This window comes from Leuciscus leuciscus (genome assembly GCF_965113295.1).
Source record: "Leuciscus leuciscus genome assembly, chromosome: 17".
Classification (NCBI taxonomy): domain Eukaryota; kingdom Metazoa; phylum Chordata; class Actinopteri; order Cypriniformes; family Leuciscidae; genus Leuciscus; species Leuciscus leuciscus.
In genome coordinates, this window is record NC_138741.1 from 994,452 (window position 1) to 1,018,340 (window position 23,889).

The 23,889-nt window shown below is 42.2% G+C and overlaps 1 long non-coding RNA gene across 1 annotated transcript; it reads left to right on the forward strand.

The window, feature by feature from the left end:
- Positions 1 to 6,213: 6,213 nt before the first annotated feature.
- LOC309479786 lies at positions 6,214 to 6,917 on the forward strand. Its single transcript, XR_014199435.1, has 2 exons — positions 6,214 to 6,681; positions 6,865 to 6,917. It is a non-coding gene; the product is annotated as an uncharacterized lncRNA (long non-coding RNA).
- The last annotated feature ends 16,972 nt before the right edge of the window (positions 6,918 to 23,889 follow it).

Sequence of the window (23,889 nt, forward strand, 5' to 3'; positions counted from 1 at the left end):
TATGTTTGGTATGGTGGTGGCTAAAAGGGTGATCTTGATGGACTGGAAGTCCACTGTACCACCCAGCTTTCATAAATGGCTCGCTGAAATGGTTGCTGCCCTCAAGCTCGAAAGGATTCGTTTCTCTAGAGTGGATGCTTCTAAAAAATTTGATAAAGTCTGGGGCTCCTTCCTTAGACATCTTTCTAAGAGTTGAAATATGTTTGAGCCTATGTAATATGGATAACTTCTCTCTTTTATCTCTTCACTCCATTGTTAATGTTTTGTCTTGTTAAAGTTTATGTATGGTTTTAAGGTGTAATTTTTTTTTTTCTATCTGGTGCGGGTTGGGTGGGGTGGGGGGGGGGGGGGGGGTTTGTGTGTGTGTTTTTTTTTTCTTCCTTTGTTTGTTTATTTTATGTATAACATACTTTTTGTATACATTTTGTGCATCTTTCTTTGTTTTGTGCTTGTATAAAAACTGTCATAAATAAAATTATGAAAAAAAAAAAAAAGAAATGTATTAGCATTAAACTAATAGTTTATTATAAAGTTTTAATCAGTATTCAAAATGATATATTAAAAGTGCAAAAATAATTCAATATAAATGTGAAGACACACTTCAAGCACATTTAGTGCAGTGGCAAGGAACCGGAGTTTTTCGGTTCCTTGCCACTGTTGCCTTTGGCTTGCTCAGTTGGGGATATTTTGGGGATATTTAATTTAATTTTATCAATCAATAAATTCCACTTGAAACAAACTTTGTTGTATTATTTTAATGTAATACTGTGAAGCTGCTTTGATACAATCTGTATTGTGAAAAGCGCTATACAAATAAACTTGACTTGACACTTTGAAATCAAGAAAACTTTAATATACTATCTTGCACATTGCAAAATAAATACCTAGAGTACATTAATAACGTACAGCAGCAGATATAATCTCTGGAACAAAATACATTATAATACATGAAAGATCAGTGAAATATGGCAGAGCTATATTATACACTTCTGTAGAGCTTCTGTTATACCTGTATTACTGAAGAGTACACTATGAATATTACATCACTCAATAAATAATCCATCCATCTGAGTTTGATCATCATTCTGAATATGATCTGGATGAAGTCTTTGACATAATCATGATTTTCTCAGCTTTTTGCTCAAAATGTTTTTGTTTTATTATTATTAAACTTTCCCACATTCAAGTGTTGTTAAAAAAAGGAATGCATGTTTTTTTTGTTTTTTTTAAAGCAAAGTGTCGATTCTTTCTTTTGATATATTACATGTTCAGATATTCATACAACAAAATATTCTGTGGGCCGTGAAGCTTCAGTGAAAATGAGCAAAGACACTTGCAGGAAAGAGTTATAAACGCTGAGTGAACTTTATAAATGAAAGCATCAGATATAAAGCGTTCTCAGATTACTTCAGTCGTCGTAGTTGAGCCGAACCGTTTGTGGAAGTTAGACTGGTTTTTCACTTAAACCACCATTGTTAGTTAATTGTGTCTTTAAGGTAATTACAGTTGCACACGTTTGTCTGTAATCTCAGGCATTTCCTACATTAGATCCACAAGCTTTAAGATGTGTGTTTTTACAGTGTGTGCAGTGAATGAAGAGCTCTTTAAACACGGCAGTGGAAACTTGTGAAACATCTGTCAGTCTGTGTGTTGCTCCACAAACTTCTGCTTTGACCTGCAGACGAAACACACAATCCTGTCAGTAACGTAAGTTCTTCAAGATTTATTCCTAGTTTAATAAGCCATTGTACACTTGCAGCTGTGCTGGACTGAATATTCAGAACAACAGCATTCTTGCTTCTGTGATATTGTTCAAATGGAGGATTTCCAAACTTTAATCTTAGCTTTCTAACATTACACACATCTCCTCTAAAGAACATGTAGAGCAAACTGAGGAAACTTTATTTCAACAATCACACAGAAAACAAGTTATGTCATATATTTTCCCTAATGTTTTTAATAAAGTAGTAAATAATAAATTAATGCATGTTTTTTAAACTAATGACTGGTTTGTTATTTAGTGTTGCTGTCAAGATTTCATGAAACAATGGCAGAACAAAACGCCAGCATCAACGGATCAAGTGGAATAAATGATGATGAAAGGAGACGTCAGATGAGGGAATTTCTCAGTAAACTTGTGTCTGCAGACTCATTAATTATCAGGATCATTTTAGCCATTGAGATTCCAATCATGATCTTAACTCTGTTTGCGTTGTGTGCTCTTATCAAATCTCATCGCTCCACTCCAGTGTTTGTTATTCATTTGATTCTTTCAGATCTCATTCAGATCATTAGTAGATTAACGGACACAATCACAGTGTCATATGCCAATATTTCATATTTGTATAGTTTGATTGTGGGTCTGTATTTTATGGCATGTGTTGCTTTTGAACGATATCTTCTGGTTTCTCATCCTATCTGGTACAGATCTCATCATTCACTGAAAGTCTGCTGTGTCGTTTCTGTGATCATCTGGTTTGTTCCTCTGATCGTTGCAGTCATTCCTGTGTTCCTAACTGTGATCTATGAAGCCATATATTTAATCATTCTGTCCATATTGATCACCTTTTTAATCCCCTACCTGATAATCATTCTGTGTTTTGTTGGCACTTGTCGCGGTCTTTCACGCACAATATCACTTACTTCTATAAAGCACAAGAGAATTTTGGGCAGTTTGTTCCTGGTGCTTCTGACTTACACTTTTCTCATTCTCCCCTTCATAATCAGTGCTACTGTAGGTCATTTTTACAGATACAGCAGTAACAGTACATTGTTTGATATATTTGGGCATTTGTCTAGTTATCTTGTGTATCTGAACCCACTGGCTGACTGTGTATTGTACATGTTCTTGAGGCCTGATGTCGGAGGGTTAATGAAGTCTGTTCACTGCTGTTGTAGAACTGATGTTGGAGGGTTAATGAAGTCTGTTCACTGCTGTTGTAGAACTGATGTCGGAGGGTTAATGAAGTCTGTTCACTGCTGTTGTAGAACTGATGTTGGAGGGTTAATGAAGTCTGTTCACTGCTGTTGTAGAACTGATGTTGGAGGGTTAATGAAGTCTGTTCACTGCTGTTGTAGAACTGATGTCGGAGGGTTAATGAAGTCTGTTCACTGCTGTTGTAGAACTGATGTTGGAGGGTTAATGAAGTCTGTTCACTGCTGTTGTAGAACTGATGTCAGAGGGTTAATGAAGTCTGTTCACTGCTGTTGTAGATCTGATGTTGGAGGGTTAATGAAGTCTGTTCACTGCTGTTGTAGATCTGATGTCGGAGGGTTAATGAAGTCTGTTCACTGCTGTTGTAGAACTGACACACATCAGAGTTCGACACACAGCCGGGACGAACACTCTCCAGACAGTAGTGCAGCGTTTGCCTGCTGTGTTTCAATGCAAAAGCCTGCGTCTCATTCACAGACCGCCTGCAGTTCAGTTTAAACATCTGCACTCAATAAATGAAGTCAATGTCCTTCTTCTCACTGCACACACCCTTCCTTTCTGTGACATTTAGGGTTATTAGAGATAACTCTTGATTCATAAAACTCAAAACTCAATTGCTCTGTTTGCGCTCCATTAAACACATACGGTAAACAGAGTTGTATTAAAGATGTATTGATGTGCCGTTGATGCTTCTGCTGACGTTCTGTATCAGCAGGACTTTATCATACGATGGAGAGGAGGGTTGTATAAAGCACGGTTTATTCTCATTAATTCCCCCGATAGACTGACAGATCAACAACATCAAGTAGTTTAATGTCATAGTCTTGCTTGTGTTCCTAATGCATGTACATTATACTCTTTTACCACATAACTACTATTCACACTATTATTCACAGCACTTGAATATTGTTAGTTTAACTTCTATTGTTCTCCTCATTTGTAAATCGCTTTGGATTAAAGCGTCTGCTAAATTATTCAATGTAAATGTATTACAAAGATGATTCACTCAAAAATGAAAACTGACATAATGTACATATGCCCTCATGTCGACCAAAAGCTGGATAACTTTGTTTCTTCTGTGGAACATAAAAGACAATATTTAGAGATTTCTTTGTCCATACATTAGAAGTCAGTGGACAGTTTCGGGTGAACTATCCCTAAAAAGACTTGATTTAAAGTGCACAGAATATATTAGAAGAGTACTAAGTTTATATACACATATTAACCAGAGCTTGCATGGAAATCAGAAGAGAGTTATTTGTAATATTGTTGTGTATTTATAGAAGTGTTTCATATCGAGTCAGAGACTGTCCTGTATTCTCTCTTTTCTATCATTAATATAATTAAAGAGCTCTCAGTTCTCCTGTATGTGTTTCTGTCTGTGATTATTTGACCAATAACAGCTGAGTTGAACTGAGAAGGTCCACTTCCAGAAGAGAGAATCCACTTGCTCGAATGACTTTAATGCAGAGACTCCACATGGAAAGAGCTCTCGCTCCGCTACAGTATAAGCCTTATCCCGCCTCTCCCACTGCTAATACTTCACTCTTCCGCATCTTCTCATCCGACTTCCGCTAAACTGACACGGCACATCCGCTAGCTAGTTCAGTAGTTAGAAGATTGTTTATAGCTAGCCAAAACTTTAGTGAAATAACGTTAATACCGTAAATGTTTTATATTGGGAGCACAGAGAAAACTTTGTCTGACGATCAGATGGTCTCATATTGTCCCATCCATCGTCATTGTTAACGTGTGTAGACGATATGTAGAAGTGGCCAGAGGTAACCTATGGGGACATGTTTAACTACTTCGTCCTGTCAGAAAGAGTTGATGGAGCAGCAATGAAAAATTATACAAGTACTGAGACCTATCAATATTTACACAGTGGGAAAGTGGGTCGTGTCCTCTTACACAGTGAGGGTGATTTCGTCTCTTTAAAGCAGATGTGAGCCAGCCAGTGGAGCAGTCCAAACCACTCTGCGTGGGGCTAGTTAGTTACCAGGACCAGTGGAGCAGTCCAAACCACTCTGCGTGGGGCTAGTTAGTCACCAGGACCAGTGGAACCGTCCAAACCACTCTGTGTGGGGCTAGTTAGTCAGGGACCAGTGGAGCAGTCCAAACCACTCTGTGTGGGGCTAGTTAGTCACCAGGACCAGTGGAGCAGTCCAAACCACTCTGTGTGGAGCTAGTTAGTCACAGGGACCAGTGGAGCAGTCCAAACCACTCTGCGTGGGGCTAGTTAGTCAGGGACCAGTGGAGCAGTCCAAACCACTCTGCGTGGGGCTAGTTAGTCAGGGACCAGTGGAGCAGTCCAAACCACTCTGTGTGGGGCTAGTTAGTCAGGGACCAGTGGAGCAGTCCAAATCACTCTGTGTGGGGCTAGTTAGTCAGGGACCAGTGGAACAGTCCAAACCACTCTGCGTGGGGCTAGTTAGTCAGGGACCAGTGGAGCAGTCTGTAACAACAATGGCATCTGCTTTTCGCATTAAGTGGATCATGTGATGGCAAAACACATCGTCTTTGTCCTTGCTGGTTAATAATTGCCCCACGAGGACCAATTTACCAGCACCCATGTGACTCGTATCCCCCAACTTTACAGCCTCATGACATTCCACACACACACACACACACACACACACACACACACACACGAAAGCCACTAAAGTGCAACGTCATGTAGAAATATGGCTCTTGAAGGTATACCTTCTGATATGTATGTGTGTGATTAGCTTTGCCTTATAATAGAGGTGTGTTTTGCTAGAGTAAAACCTTTAATTCTGAAGATTCATTGAAAGAATATTCACTCCATAGTGTCTGGCAACCCGAACTCAGACCATAAAACTTTACGACCCAAGCCTCAAAGGCATTCCAGAACACACACACACACACACACACACACACACACACACACACACACACACACACACACACACACTCTGGAACTTTGGAAACAGATATGCTTCCACATAACAAGCCACTAAATGTTTGATACGTATTCCTGTGTTTCGCAAGTGTTGTCACTGGCCATAACGGAAACACTGACAACTTTATTGTGTGTTTAATCAAACTTTATTTGTGTGTAATTATGCATATAAGTGTAACGTTATGTTTCCCCAATCTTTACCTGTCATAATTGATATCTCTGTAATCCTCTCCATCTCACGGAGACGAATCTTGACTGCAAAGTACAATAATATGCATTGGTTCCAGGAAATATCATATTTCTAAGTATGAATCTTTTCCCTCATAAGACATATGGTAAAAGGGGGCGTGTTTTTCTTCACACAAAGAAGACTTCTTCCCTCTACAGATCAGAAGTTTTGATTCGCTCTGTCCCCAAAACAGGGCGTAAACAGATGTCTGTTAAAAGGAAGAGACCCCCACTTCTCTCTCTCTCTTCCTCTTCCGATCGCTCTCTTCTCCCTCAACTCTGATCCTGCTCCGGTCTCTCCCATCCCGGACCTCCTCCGTTCTCCACGTGCAGCGCCGTTCCAGCTGGACGGCCTTGGCCCTGTGGGACGCATGCCTCGCGTCATGTAGAAGCTGCCGTGCCTTTGCAACTAAGCTCCTCCGTGCCTTTCCCCTCGGGAAATGATCTGAACTTTCTCGGTAACGTTACATTCAGTGAACCTTTTCAAACTTCCCGCGGCATCGGGAAGACGCAGCAACGCCTCAGCACCAGCCGGACACGCGCACGCGCGCGTCCCCTTTTCAGCATCACACTGAAAGAGTACCACATCTCGCAAGTATCTTTCTCCCTAACAGCTGATTCCTGGTGTTTAGCTTGTAGGTCTGTGAATTAAGTTACCCTCTATCTCTTAACTCTTTATTTCTTTCTTTCTTTCTTGTCATTCATTCCGATCACGTCATGTTTGTTTAAATGTTTGTTTGTTTTATTGTTTGCATTTTACGTACGTTTATATTTGTAGCTTATAATCTCTAGCGTGTGCCATTTTATTAATAAACCCATTTATACTTTTAACTGTCTCTGTGTTTGAAAACCCACCTTATGAGTCAATGAAGCTAAAAAGATCTAAAGCTACAAGCTCGTTATTATAGAATACATTGAGTAATTCTTAATTCATAAACTCAGGAAGGGATACTCGCGGCCAGAGCATCCTTCCGGGAGTTTGTAAATACCCCTTCTTAACTGTGATGATCTTACATTTATTTGCGGGACGAATCGAACGGTGATTAGACCAGTTACAGAACAAGGCATTTCCTATAATTAATAAAATAAATGTACATGCGACTTATGAATTATGACCATGAGTTATAATTATGAATATTGCCAAAATTCCCTATATTCTTGAACTAATTCACATTTACCCCGAGTCAATATTGTTACATTTGTTGGTGGAGAATCCAAAAGCAGTTTCAAACTTTGTTTGGTGGACAAATTCAGTTTCAGTTAGATGTGTATTATGGCTGTTAATAATGGTATACGCGCGTTTTGAATTGTGAGATAAGTCGCCAAGGCGAACTCACCCAGCTGATGGCGGGCACAAAGCCAGCCCAGCTCTGCTAAAACTGCAGTTCATGACATTACATCTGTCTCTGTAAAGACGAAGCAAAACTCTTTGCAGTTGATACATGTAACATGATTTAAACCGACTAAATAAAGACGAAGGAATTTTTGTTTAGTACGAAGGCGTAAATCTGATCTGAACAGTGTTTCAGTTTCAGTCGTAATATAGGCCTTATGATATACGATACGTTAACGATAAACTCCTGGTCAGAAATTGGTCTCGCGATCCAATTTTGAAAACCTATGCATTATCATAAAGTGCTATTTTGATTAATGTTTATGGGAGGTGGAACAGATGCAATAATTCCTGTTCACAGATGTCTAATTCCTGTCTTGCGCACAGCTCTATTAATTAAAACAAGAAGTTTTAATTCCTGTTTTTATTGTAAACCATATATAATGTGTAATTGGAGACCAGTTTTATGAATTAAGAAAACAGATGATAATCCCTGTTCTTCTTCTTTAAACCGTCTCATGTGTATAATGTATAATGTGTAATTCCTGTTAGCCACATGTTGTGAAACTCGCGTCAGTTTTCCGCATGCAACAGAAGCGCAAAACACCACGTGATTCCACAGAAAAAAAAATCTGCTGAATTACGCCACTGACCGACACTAGAGGGCAGCCTCTAAGTGTGGGGCAGTTCTCAAACTGATAATTACAACCAATTATCGTAATTTCCTTTCATTGTATCATTATTTTAGTAAAGCCTTTGCCTCTGACTCCTGCATACATATTTACTCAATTTGATGAAACCAGAAAGCCTTAATTCACTTTAAGTCTAACGTCTTAATCCCTTATTGTGTATCTATTGGCAGGACTCAGTCAGTGCACTGTGGTAATCCAAAAGTCATCCCTGGTGGTTTCCGGTGGGCGGGGATCATCTGTCCGGCGTTACTGACACTGCGCTCCGTCTGGTGTTGGGACCGTCGGAGAGTCTGACCGCGCCCGCTGGTTTCCGCCTGGATGACCTCTATTCACCCCAGGTAAACTAAAATTTGATAGAACCCATCCACCTATTATGAACCACAGAATACTAGCTATTCCTTCGGGTGTATTTTAATTGCTTGGACCCACCTTTCTCTCTCTAAGACACACTTTCTTTCGAGGTCCTGTCCCGATAACCCACGCATCTCCTGGCCCGATCAGGAACTCTCGCAGTGGCTTAGGCCTCTTTATTTTATTTTATTTTATTTTATCTTATTTGATTTATTTTCCTTAAATAACGCTCCCCGTGTTATTGTTTGTGACATTTCATTGCAGACCAATTCACTTCCTTGTGTTGTGTTTCCCTCTGATCTTCCCTACCTTCAACCTTGTCTCTTTCTCCACTCTGTTGTGATTTGTTTCTTTCATTTCACTTAGACACAGAACCTAAGAGAGACCCCAGGAAAGCCGAATAATAGAGTGACGATCAAAGCGGGCGTCGCTAGACGACCCCCCCCCCCCAGGCTACCGCCTGTCCAAATTTCTATTGTGGGTTTCATCCATACCCACGAAATTGGCTCAGCTAACTGTCGGCATCAGTTAGCCCCGAAATTCTCATAAACGGCATAGCCCGTATGAGTATAGCTCATTAACCCTAAAACAAACTTGCATTGTGTCTCTTTTTGTGTGTGCTGTGCTTCTCTCACCACAGTAAGCAGAGATGTCGAGCTAACCCAGTCCCACAGTACCTGGACCAGTTTGAGACCTACGATCCAACCCAGAAGTACGACCACGAGCAGCTGGCCAAAATCTTCGGAAAACTCGCACTCAACCTCGTCACCAAGGCCCGGGCCAGCGAAAGGCTCAGCCTCGACATGGAACAGAAGGCAGCCGCACTACAGCTCCAGGCCACAGAAGCCCGGAAGGACCGAGCCCACACACAGAGTCGGCTAGACCAGCTAATCTTCCTGACCGAGGAAGAGGACGAGACGGACACAACGCTACAACAGGAAGTTGAAAGACTTCAAAATGCCCTGGACGATCTTCGTCTGCACACAGACCAAAGACACCAGTCGGAGGAACACACCAGGAAGGAACTCGACGAAAGCCTCCGACGGGTTGAAGCTCGCCTTGAGAGGACAGGGAATGAACTAAAAGACAAACACGCTAGGGCCAATGCCTGCGAAAAGCTTTTACAAGTGGCCCGAGCTGAAATCCATGAGCTCGCTCAACAGAGACACGATCTCGAAGACGAACTAGACATGGTTCGCAGAGAACTGAGACATGCTTACAGTTTCAACCGCGACCGGGAAGGGGAAGAACATCTCACACCATTTCCCCCTTCCAGCGAGTCTGCGCCTTTCAGCCACACACCCAGAGCTGAAAAGGGGGGCGAAAGCCCACTGCACAACACCACGCATGTCAGCCAAACACCAAGAGCTGTAAAGGGTCAGAATCCTCTCCAGACGGATTGGGCCCCCAGCAACAGCTCTCGTCTAACAAACCTCGACAAGATGGCCAGAAACATTCCTACGTTTGCCGGAGACCACAGTGTTCACGCATACCTTCAAGACATTGACTTTCACCTGCAAACTGTCGCCAACGTGACAGCTTGGGACAAATTGTACCTGCTACGAATATCCGCAAATAGAGATGTGCGTAAGTTTCTGGACCGCCAACCAGACCCTGTCAAAGCAGACTACAAGCAACTGCGACAAGCCTTGATCCGTGAATTCTCTGACCCAGAATCAGACCAAGGGTTTATAACGGCCCTCGACGTGAAACAGGCCCGACTTGAACACCCACACTCCTATTATGACCGACTAACACGGTGAGTAATGTCTTGTCCTGTTATTATCATGCGTCGCGTCTGAATGCGTTGTTGTTTTTGGAGCTCTATCGATTTGATTTATAATTCTTGATTTTTCTCGCTGCCTGCTGTGAGTGTGTTTGCTTCGGAGCTGTAAGCTCCGTCTTAGCCTCGTATTTCCTTGTTTTGAACCATCATTTACTACAATTTCTAGTTGTTTATATTACTACTAAATACAGCTTACCCAACCCTGACGCATAACACGCTAGTAATTCGCTAGCCTGTTAACGCGCCACCCTTGCGCTCAGCTATTTTTATTTATTTATTTTCTCTCGCGCCTTTGAGTTCATAAAAGCTCAGGTGAATAAGAAACACTCAACAAACACGGTGAATAATGTCTTGTCCTGTCATTATCATGCGTTGCGTCTGAATGCGTTGTTGTTTTTGGAGCTCTATCGATTTGATTTATAATTCTTGATTTTTCTCTTTAAACCCGCTTACAACGAACATTTTCTACTCTTCCTCACTGAGAAGCACTACTGCTCAAACCTCATTGTTACAACGCGGACTGTTGAGCAGACGCGTCTCAAGCCTATTAGTGATCCAACGCTGCATACTCTTAAAGGTTACGTCCGTGGATCACGGCTGAACGCGTCTTCTCCACACTCACTTATAAACAAACACTTTTTTTTCGCCTATCGTGCGTCTACTCTACACCCCTACCACTAAAAAACCTCATAGTTACAACGCGGACTGTTGAGCAGACGCGTCTCAAGCCTATTAGTGATCCAACGCTGCATACTCTTAAAGGTTACGTCCGTGGATCACGGCTGAACGCGTCTTCTCCACACTCATTTACAAACAAACTTATAATATAAATTAGTATTAATATTGATAGCATCACTGGTAGCTTCGTTGCTAACTCACTGTCCATCTGTTAAAATGGCGAATATATCAGATGTAAGTAGTCTACCGCTTGGTGCAGGTGAGGACACATTTGAGCTTCACGCACTGCAGTCTGAGCTGGAAGCTGTTGAGAAACAGATCCACAACCTTTTATTGAGACAGGCCGAGCTGAGAGACCGGTGTTTGGCTCTTGAAACATCACGCGCCGACGCACACAAATCAGTGTTTAACGTTACTAACCCGCTGACTCCGACCGCGTCTACTCCGTGCGTTCCTCAGCATCGGTCGCAATCAGCCATGGTCTCGTTCACTCCGGCTCCAACACGCCACCACGAAGCCTGGGTGGTTCCGCAGCGGAAGACGCGAGTCAGGTTTAGACCAAGACTTTCTCCGACCCTCCCGGTTTTCGAGTTATCGACACAAAACCGCTTCTCCCCTCTACGCGAAACAGAACGCGATGCTGTGATCATCGGCGATTCCATCGTTCGGCACGTACACGCTACGTTAGGTACAAGTAAGGTGCAAAGTCACTGCTTCCCTGGTGCTCGTGTTTCTGAAATCGCTGCTCGCGTTCCCGAGATCCTGAACGGTGACGAGCGCGTCGGAACTGTGGTCCTGCACGCGGGAGTGAACGACATCAGGCTGCGCCAGACGGAGATTCTGAAGAAAGACTTCAGGAATCTAATCGATACGGTACGCAGCACATCGCCTGAAACAACGATCATTGTGTCAGGACCGCTTCCCACGTACCGACTAGGGCATGAAAAGTTCAGCAGATTATTTGCGCTAAATGAATGGTTAATGTCATGGTGCAATGAGCAGAAACTGCTCTTTGTAAATAATTGGAATCTGTTTTGGGAGCGTCCTAGGCTTTTCCGTGCTGATGGCTTACACCCAAGCAGATTCGGAGCGGATCTTCTGTCAGATAACATCTCCAAAATGTTAAATACCCTTTGACTAGTAACCAAAAGTCCAAATCATAGTCTCTGCTGCACCAATTCAACTGATATAAATACTAGTGTAGAACATTGCATAGAAACCGTGTCTATTCCTCGTTTAGTGAGATCAAATAATAAATCTAATGCAGGATCTAGGAAAAATCTAATTGTTATTAAAACAGAAAATGTTGCTATTAGTAAACAAAAACTATTTCTAAAGCTAGGTCTTCTAAACATTAGATCACTCACACCTAAGGCAGTTATTGTAAATGAAATAGTCACAGATAATAGCTTCGATGTACTTTGCCTTACTGAAACCTGGCTTAAACCAAATGATTATTTCGGTATTAATGAGTCTACTCCTCCTGGATACTGTTATAAGCATGAGCCCCGTCTGATTGGCCGTGGCGGAGGTGTTGCAACCATTTATAAAGATATTCTAAATGTTACTCAGAAAACGGGTTATAAGTTTATTTCATTTGAAGTACTTGTACTAAATGTTACGCTCTTAGATGTTAGAAAAACATCCCTATTATCTCTAGCCTTGGCTACCGTATATAGACCGCCAGGGCCTTACGCTGATTTCCTAAAAGAGTTTGCAGATTTTCTCTCAGACCTATTAGTCAATGTCGATAAAGCATTAATTGTTGGAGATTTTAACATACACGTAGATAATCCAAATGATGCGTTAGGAGCTGCGTTTACAGATTTATTAAATTCATTTGGGGTCAAGCAAAACGTCACCGGACCAACTCATCGTCTTAATCATACACTCGATTTAATTATATCACACGGAACCGATCCAACCGATATAGATATCATTCCACAAAGTGATGAAGTCACTGATCACTACATGGTAACTTGCATATTACGTACTGCTGTAATATGTCATGCGGCGTCGCGTTATCAACCAGGCAGAACAATCCTCCCATCCACCATAGATAATTTCTCAAATTGCTTATCTAATCTGTCTCAGCTGCTGCCTGAACCCAAACAAACAGATGAACTAGAAGAACTAACTAGCACTATGAGCACCATTCTCTCTAGAACATTGGATGTGGTTGCACCTATTAAATTAAAAAAGGTCAGAGAGAAAAATAAAGCACCATGGTATAACAATACTACGCATGTTTTAAAGAGAGAAACCCGTATTTTAGAGCGTAAATGGAAACAAACTAATTTAGAGGTCTTTAGAATCGCGTGGAAAGACAGTATGTCACGTTATAAAAAGGCCCTAAAAGCTGCCAGGGCTGAGCACCTCCGCAAACTAATAGAAAACAACCAAAACAATCCAAGGTTTCTATTTAACACCGTGGCTAGACTAACAAATAAACAGACGTCACCCGAACAAAATATCCCGTTACAGTTCAGTAGTAATGATTTCATGAACTTCTTCACTGAGAAAATAGAAAGCATCAGAACCACAATTATAAACGTTCAATCTTCAATCGCGCCTTACAATTCAGCTTCAATTATCACCCCGAAAGAACAATTACAGTGCTTTACAACTATAGAACAAAAAGAGTTAAATAAACTTATCACTTCATCTAAAACAACAACATGTTTATTAGATCCTATACCAACTAAACTACTGAAAGAAGTGTTATCTGTAGTGGAAGAGCCTCTCCTCAATATTATTAACTCGTCTTTATCTTTAGGTCATGTTCCAAGAACATTTAAACTGGCAGTTATAAAACCTCTCATTAAGAAACCACAATTAGATCATAATAATCTAGCAAATTATAGACCCATTTCAAATCTTCCATTTATGTCTAAAATATTAGAAAAAGTGGTGTCCGCTCAACTGGGCTCTTTCTTGCAACAAAATGATATCTATGAAAAGTTTCAGTCTGGATTCAGACCGCATCATAGCACTGAAACTGCGCTCGTTAAAATCACAAATGATTTACTTTTAGCTTCTGACCAAGGCTGTATCTCAATACTAGTTTTACTTGATCTTAGTGCTGCGTTCGATACTATAGATCACACAATACTCTTAGATCGACTACAAAATTATACTGGTGTTCAAGGACAAGCACTAAGCTGGTTCAAATCATACCTATCTGACCGCTACCATTTTGTCTATTTAAATGGAGAAAAATCGATCATAACTCCAGTAAACTATGGAGTGCCGCAGGGATCTGTATTAGGCCCTCTGTTATTTTCAATATATATGATGCCACTTGGAAATATTATAAGGAAACATGGAATTAGTTTCCATTGTTATGCTGATGACACTCAAATATATATTTCATCACGGCCGGATGAAAACGCTACATTTTCCAAATTGACAGAGTGTGTTAAAGATATAAAAGATTGGATGACGCGTAATTTTCTTTTATTAAATCCAGACAAGACAGAGGTAATACTTATCGGTTCAAAAAACCGCCCACAAAACCTCGCACAATACAACTTTAACATCATAGGATGTCCTGTTACTTTATCCTCTACAGTAAAAGACCTGGGTGTTATACTCGATTGCAACCTGTCTTTTGAAAATCATATTTCTCATGTTACAAAAACAGCCTTTTTCCACCTTAGAAACATTGCTAAGCTACGTAATATGCTATCAGTTTCTGATGCAGAAAAGTTAGTTCATGCATTCATGACCTCGAGACTGGATTACTGTAATGCTTTATTAGCTGGTTGTCCTGCATCCTCAATAAACAAGCTACAGTTAGTCCAAAATGCCGCCGCTAGAGTTCTTACGAGATCAAGAAAATATGATCATATAACACCGATTTTATCATCACTGCATTGGTTACCTATAAAGTTCCGTATTAATTACAAGGTATTGCTACTGACTTATAAAGCCCTAAACGGCTTAGCTCCAGTCTATTTAACGGATCTTCTATCGCCCTATAATCCATCGCGCTCTTTGAGATCACTAAATTCAAGGCTTTTGGTCATACCTAGGATATCCAGAACCACCAAAGGAGGGAGAGCATTTTCACATTTGATTCCAAAACTCTGGAATAGTCTTCCTGATACTGTTCGTTGCTCAGACTCGCTCTCCCAGTTTAAAACTAGATTAAAGTCGCATCTCTTCAGCCAGGCATTCATATAATCCTACAGTTCAAACTACAATCCGGCCTCTATCCAATGCCAGAGGAGAACTGGCCCCCGACTGAGCCTGGGTTCTCCCAAGGTTTTTTTTCTCCATTAAGGCACCTGATGGAGTTTTAGGACACCATTAGGTCACTTGATGGAGTTTTTCGGTTCCTTGCCACTGTTGCCTTTGGCTTGCTCAGTTGGGGATATTTTGGGGATATTTAATTTAATTTTATCAATCAATAAATTCCTCTTGAAACAAACTTTGTTGTATTATTTTAATTTAATACTGTGAAGCTGCTTTGATGCAATCTGTATTGTGAAAAGCGCTATACAAATAAACTTGACTTGACTTGACTTGACTCCGACAAACGTTCTTCGGAGCAACCAACACCCCAGGTATGGAAGAAGATGTGAAGTTTAGAACATTGTTTCTGCGGAACCTACATAGCAGCGTGAGTGGACATCTCGGTGTGCTCGTCTGCCCACGAACCATGTCTACTCGAGAACTCAGAGACTTAGCCCACAAGGCTTACACCAAGCAAAGGGCCATGGATGAAAAGACGGTAAAGACACACACAATTCACTCCGTCTCTGAGCACCGCTCAGAACCAGACAGCAGGTGGCGGCACGACTGTGACGGTGCCCGTCCAAAGCGTCGGACCGACCGCTCAGAAAGATTCTGGAACCAGCATCACCCGCCGTCCAGAACTCCTAGCCCAGACCGTCGAACCTGTAACCACTCTCTCCAGAACACTGGTGAGGCAGAGTCTTCTTACATCACAGATGAAGACAGTGCAGCCACGTCTGACACAGACACAGAAAACGAACACTGACACCTACTGCTTCAAGGTCCTGACTGACCTGCAGTTGAGTAACCAGACCAATGTCTGCGCCACATACATACCACCATCACGATTGCAGTGACCACACAGCACGAACGAACTTTACCAACTACACTGCACGGCTCAGAGCCGCTTACGCCACCTCCGCTGTGTACAAAGAAAGGTTATGCGGGCCTCTGAGGAATAGACCTTTCCTATGCCAACAACAACGCCCATGTGCTGAACACCGCAGCACCAAAGCCACGCATGAGACATCGAAGCATGTGGCATACCAACCTCAGCGAAGCAACACGACTGTCCTAACAAACCAAGGACCTCCATCGCTGAAATTTTTCCTCCCTTTCTCTCTCTCTCCCTTTTTCCTCTAACAGGATGCTGTGGTGGTTCGCGAGAAAGCAGCCACAATCGGACATCACCAGGTCCGGCATCCGGCATTACATGGAGAGAGAACACCCCCGACTCCTGACTACCAAGGCAGGACTCACACTCAGAAAGTCTAACACGGTGATGTGCATCTCCACGGTCACCGACCACGCCCTGACACTCGTCTTGGCCTTCACCCACATCCACAGCCAAGCTCACAAAGCCGTGTCTGGCAATTTCCTACGAACCCTGAAAAGGGGGGGTCCCACACCATCGACCACCTCAACTTCATTTGAGCTGAGTCATCAGCCTAGCAACTAGTGTTGCTTTCGTCGACGAAAATTATGACGAAATATTGTCGTCAACGAACCGTTATCACCTGACGAAAACGAGACGAGACGTAAATGCTGGTCATGTGACGATGACTAAAATACATGTATAATGCAATATCGTTGACGAATAAAAACGAGACTAAATGTGGTTTACAAAATAAAAACTATGCTAAAATGTCTCTTCATTTTCGTTGACCAAAACGAGACGAGACGAAATGTTATAACGTCACGACGAATGAGGGAGTTGTGCGTGAACCCATAGCTTTGTCGGCTTTAAATTCTGGTTTGCGATCTGGTCACCCGATTATCAGCGAATTTAACAATATTACTCCATTAGTTATTTTATTAAAATGTCTCATTGATATATTTGACACATTCATAATCATTACTTTTGCCGATTCTTTGTGACAGCTGTATGTTATTGGCAGCGTCACCCGCGGTTACATGAACGCGTCACCGCATCAGCACCAGAACATGGAGATTTTATTTTAGAGAATAATCGCACCACCTATTCGATATTCTATAATTAAATAAACTAATCGAATATCCAAAATTCATGACTCATCCCTGCATGGAATCTCTTGTTTCTTTTCCCAAATCTTCACTCACGTCTCACCCATTTTCTAAAGGGATTATAAACATTTCTTCATTGGTTCGCTTTTAATTAGGCCTATTATATTCGTATTCTTTACTTTGGTAAAGTAGAAAAACGCTGTAGGACAGATAGCCTACATTTGTACTTGCATGTCAAATTCTTTTTAACACAGTTTGTGCTTGTTATATTAGACATAGGGCGCGTCAAGTTTAGTTATAAAGCGCGTTTCACACGCGCGGGTGATTTTTAGTTTCACTTTCTCTGGTAGCGCAATCTCAAACATATAGCCTAAATATTTCGCCCTTGTGGAGGATAAAATTCGCTCTTCAGACCAATTTACATCAAGTAGAAAACACGAAGATATCATAAAGAGATCGATGGTCTCTTTCCTGCTCGTGTCCCACATCCCTCTCAGAGCGCAGAGTATAGGCTATAGGCTATCACGCGTCTTTGTGTGGAAATATAAAACGAGTTATTTTTTTTATTTCTTTTTTTAAATAACACCCCAACCACCGCCGGTAGTTGGTCCATTACCGCGGTGGTAAAAAAAAAAACTGCCACCGTCACAGCCCTAAATATACTAAATATAATAAGATAACCTTGTTTGAAATTCTATATTGACTGGGTTAAATAGAATTGCATTACTAAAAAGAGACTAAAATACAATTTTCATTGACTAAAACTAGACTAAAATGTCATCAGTTTTCGTCGACTAAAACTTGACTAGACTAAAAAGAGTATGAACGTGACTAAAACTAATAAAAACTAAAACGACAGCTTGACACAAAGACTAGACTAAAACTAAATTGAAAACAGGCCGCCAAAAACAACACTACTAGCAACCACCTGCTCTTTCACCATCATAATCCACCTGCCATTCATTGTGCCTATTTGTTGTTCGATAAAGTCCATCCCGGACTTCATCTAACAAAAAGGGGGAATATGTAACAACAATGGCATCTACTTTTCGCATTAAGTGGATCATGTGATGGCAAAACACATCGTCTTTGTCCTTGCTGGTTAATAATTGCCCCACGAGGACCAATTTACCAGCACCCATGTGACTCGTATCCCCCAACTTTACAGCCTCATGACATTCCACACACACACACACACACACACACACACACACACACACACGAAAGCCACTAAAGTGCAACGTCATGTAGAAATATGGCTCTTGAAGGTATACCTTCTGATATGTATGTGTGTGATTAGCTTTGCCTTATAATAGAGGTGTGTTTTGCTAGAGTAAAACCTTTAATTCTGAAGATTCATTGAAAGAATATTCACTCCATAGTGTCTGGCAACCCGAACTCAGACCATAAAACTTTACGACCCAAGCCTCAAAGGCATTCCAGAACACACACACACACACACACACACACACACACACTCTGGAACTTTGGAAACAGATATGCTTCCTTCCACATAACAAGCCACTAAATGTTTGATACGTATTCCTGTGTTTCGCAAGTGTTGTCACTGGCCATAACGGAAACACTGACAACTTTATTGTGTGTTTAATCAAACTTTATTTGTGTGTAATTATGCATATAAGTGTAACGTTATGTTTCCCCAATCTTTACCTGTCATAATTGATATCTCTGTAATCCTCTCCATCTCACGGAGACGAATCTTGACTGCAAAGTACAATAATATGCATTGGTTCCAGGAAATATCATATTTCTAAGTATGAATCCTTTCCCTCATAAGACATATGGTAAAAGGGGGCGTGTTTTTCTTCACACAAAGAAGACTTCTTCCCTCTACAGATCAGAAGTTTTGATTCGCTCTGTCCCCAAAACAGGGCGTAAACAGATGTCTGTTAAAACTAGGAAGAGACCCCCACTTCTCTCTCTCTCTTCCTCTTCCGATCGCTCTCTTCTCCCTCAACTCTGATCCTGCTCCGGTCTCTCCCATCCCGGACCTCCTCCGTTCTCCACGTGCAGCGCCGTTCCAGCTGGACGGCCTTGGCCCTGTGGGACGCATGCCTCGCGTCATGTAGAAGCTGCCGTGCCTTTGCAACTAAGCTCCTCCGTGCCTTTCCCCTCGGGAAATGATCTGAACTTTCTCGGTAACATTCAGTGAACCTTTTCAAACTTCCCGCGGCATCGGGAAGACGCAGCAACGCCTCAGCACCAGCCGGACACGCGCACGCGCGCGTCCCCTTTTCAGCATCACACTGAAAGAGTACCACATCTCGCAAGTATCTTTCTCCCTAACAGCTGATTCCTGGTGTTTAGCTTGTAGGTCTGTGAATTAAGTTACCCTCTATCTCTTAACTCTTTATTTCTTTCTTTCTTTCTTGTCATTCATTCCGATCACGTATGTTTGTTTAAATGTTTGTTTGTTTGTTTTATTGTTTGCATTTTACGTACGTTTATATTTGTAGCTTATAATCTCTAGCGTGTGCCATTTTATTAATAAACCCATTTATACTTTTAACTGTCTCTGTGTTTGAAAACCCACCTTATGAGTCAATGAAGCTAAAAAGATCTAAAGCTACAAGCTCGTTATTATAGAATACATTGAGTAATTCTTAATTCATAAACTCAGGAAGGGATACTCGCGGCCAGAGCATCCTTCCGGGAGTTTGTAAATACCCCTTCTTAACTGTGATGATCTTACATTTATTCGCGGGACGAATCGAACGGTGATTAGACCAGTTACAGAACAAGGCATTTCCTATAATTAATAAAATAAATGTACATGCGACTTATGAATTATAACCATGAGTTATAATTATGAATATTGCCAAAATTCCCTATATTCTTGAACTAATTCACATTTACCCCGAGTCAATATTGTTACAAGTCCAAACCACTCTGTGTGGGGCTAGTTAGTCAGGGACCAGTGGAGCAGTCCAAACCACTCTGCGTGGGGCTAGTTAGTCACCAGGACCAGTGGAGCAGTCCAAACCACTCTGCGTGGGGCTAGTTAGTCACCAGGACCAGTGGAGCAGTCCAAACCACTCTGCGTGGGGCTAGTTAGTCAGGGACCAGTGGAGCAGTCCAAACCACTCTGCGTGGGGCTAGTTAGTCACAGGGACCAGTGGAGACTACTGGATGCTCGTGCAGCACTGCTTTGGGAAGGTCCTGTAGACACGCAGACTCTGTATTATAGAAGGTAAGACTATCACACTGTAGCGAAATCAGCTCAAATGAGGGGAATGTATAATTAATAATTAATAATCAACAATTAATCATACTGGTTATGAGCCATTATTACCTACACATTTTAAATCACCCAAAAAGGGAATACATAGCCTGTATATTTGTGTCTCTGTGTATAGATAATTAACCACAACGAATTATAATTAATTATAAATATAAATTTAAGAATAACCTACAAAATTAATTCCACATCGAATAATCCGTCCGTCCACCGAACCGACCATACGATCTTCTTATCAAATCTCAGGGAGTATTATTATTCTTATAAACTCTCAAGAAAGGTCATTCTTCTGGCCATGAAGCATAACCTTCTTGTTCTATAAGATACTAACCTGTAGGTTAATCAACAATATAAAGCTTGTAGCTTAAGATCACACATTTAAGAGGCTTTGTTCAATGAGCAGCAGACAGAGACAATCAAGCGTATAATGGGCTTGTATAATCAAACACACCAACAGCAGTTCATCAAACACACCAACAGCGATTCATCAAACACACCAACAGCGTTCATCAAACACACCAACAGCGCTTCATCAAACACACCAACAGCGCTTCATCAAACACACCAACAGCGTTCATCAAACACACCAACAGAGTTCATCAAACACACCAACAACGTTCATCAAACACACCAACAACGTTCATCAAACACACCAACAGCGCTTCAAACACACCAACAGCGCTTCATCAGACACACCAACAGCGCTTCATCAAACACACCAACAGCGCTTCAAACACACCAACAGCTCTTCAAACACACCAACAGCGCTTCATCAAACACACCAACAGCGGTTCATCAAACACACCAACAGCGGTTCATCAAACACACCAACAGCGGTTCATCAAACACACCAACAGCGCTTCATCAAACACACCAACAGCGTTCATCAAACACACCAACAGCTTTCATCAAACACACCAACAGCGCTTCATCAAACACACCAACAGCGTTCATCAAACACACCAACAGTGCTTCATCAAACACACCAACAGCGTTCATCAAACACACCAACAGCGTTCATCAAACACACCAACAGCGTTCATCAAACACACCAACAGTGCTTCATCAAACACACCAACAGCGTTCATCAAACACACCAACAGTGCTTCATCAAACACACCGACAGCGTTCATCAAACACACCGACAGCGTTCATCAAACACACCAACGGCGCTTCAAACACACCAACAACGTTCATCAAACACACCGACAGCGTTCATCAAACACACCGACAGCGTTCATCAAACACACCAACGGCGCTTCAAACACACCAACAACGTTCATCAAACACACCAACAGCGTTCATCAAACACACCAATAGCGTTCATCAAACACACGAACAGCGCTTCATCAAACACACCAACAGAGTTCATCAAACACACCAACAGCGTTCAAACACACCAACAGCGTTCATCAAACACACCAACAGCGCTTCATCAAACACACCAACAGCGCTTCATCAAACACACCAACAGCGCTTCATCAAACACACCAACAGCGCTTCATCAAACACAGCAACAGCGCTTCATCAAACACAGCAACAGCGCTTCATCAAACACACCAACAGCGCTTCATCAAACACACCAACAGAGCGCTTCAAACACACCAACAGAGCGCTTCAAACACACCAACAGCGCTTCAAACACACCAACAGCGCTTCAAACACACCAACAGCGCTTCAAACACACCAACAGCGCTTCAAACACACCAACAGCGCTTCAAACACACCAACAGCGCTTCAAACACACCAACAGCGCTTCAAACACACCAACAGCGCTTCAAACACACCAACAGCGCTTCAAACACACCAACAGCGCTTCAAACACACCAACAGCGCTTCAAACACACCAACAGCGCTTCAAACACACCAACAGCGCTTCATCAAACACACCAACAGCGCTTCATCAAACACACCAACAGCGTTCAAACACACCAACAGCGTTCATCAAACACACCATCAGCGCTTCATCAAACACAGCAACAGCGCTTCAAACACACCAACAGCGCTTCATCAAACACACCAACAGCGCTTCATCAAACACACCAACAGCGCTTCATCAAACACACCAACAGCGCTTCAAACACACCAACAGCGCTTCATCAAACACACCAACAGCGCTTCATCAAACACACCAACAGCGCTTCATCAAACACACCAACAGCGCTCAAACACACCAACAGAGTTCATCAAACACACCAACAGCGCTTCAAACACACCAACAGCGCTTCAAACACACCAACAGCGCTTCAAACACACCAACAGCGCTTCAAACACACCAACAGCGTTCATCAAACACACCAACAGCGCTTCATCAAACACACCAACAGCGTTCAAACACACCAACAGCGCTTCATCAAACACACCAACAGCGCTTCATCAAACACACCAACAGCGCTTCATCAAACACACCAACAGCGCTTCATCAAACACAGCAACAGCGCTTCATCAAACACAGCAACAGCGCTTCATCAAACACACCAACAGCGCTTCATCAAACACACCAACAGCGCTTCATCAAACACACCAACAGCGCTTCATCAAACACACCAACAGCGTTCATCAAACACACCATCAGCGCTTCATCAAACACAGCAACAGCGCTTCATCAAACACAGCAACAGCGCTTCATCAAACACACCAACAGCGCTTCAAACACACCGACAGCGCTTCATCAAACACACCAACAGCGCTTCATCAAACACACCAACAGCGCTTCATCAAACACACCAACAGCGCTTCATCAAACACACCAACAGCGCTTCATCAAACACACCAACAGCGCTTCATCAAACACACCAACAGCGCTTCATCAAACACACCAACAGCGCTTCAAACACACCAACAGCGCTTCAAACACACCAACAGCGTTCAAACACACCATCAGCGCTTCATCAAACACAGCAACAGCGCTTCATCAAACACACCATCAGCGCTTCATCAAACACAGCAACAGCGCTTCATCAAACACACCAACAGCGCTTCATCAAACACAGCAACAGCGCTTCATCAAACACACCGACAGCGCTTCATCAAACACACCAACAGCGCTTCATCAAACACACCAACAGCGCTTCATCAAACACACCAACAGCGCTTCAAACACACCAACAGCGCTTCATCAAACACACCAACAGCGCTTCATCAAACACACCAACAGCGCTTCAAACACACCAACAGCGCTTCAAACACACCAACAGCGTTCAAACACACCATCAGCGCTTCATCAAACACAGCAACAGCGCTTCATCAAACACAGCAACAGCGCTTCATCAAACACACCAACAGCGCTTCATCAAACACAGCAACAGCGCTTCATCAAACACAGCAACAGCGCTTCATCAAACACACCAACAGCGCTTCATCAAACACAGCAACAGCGCTTCATCAAACACACCAACAGCGCTTCATCAAACACACCAACAGCGCTTCATCAAACACACCAACAGCGCTTCATCAAACACACCAACAGCGCTTCATCAAAC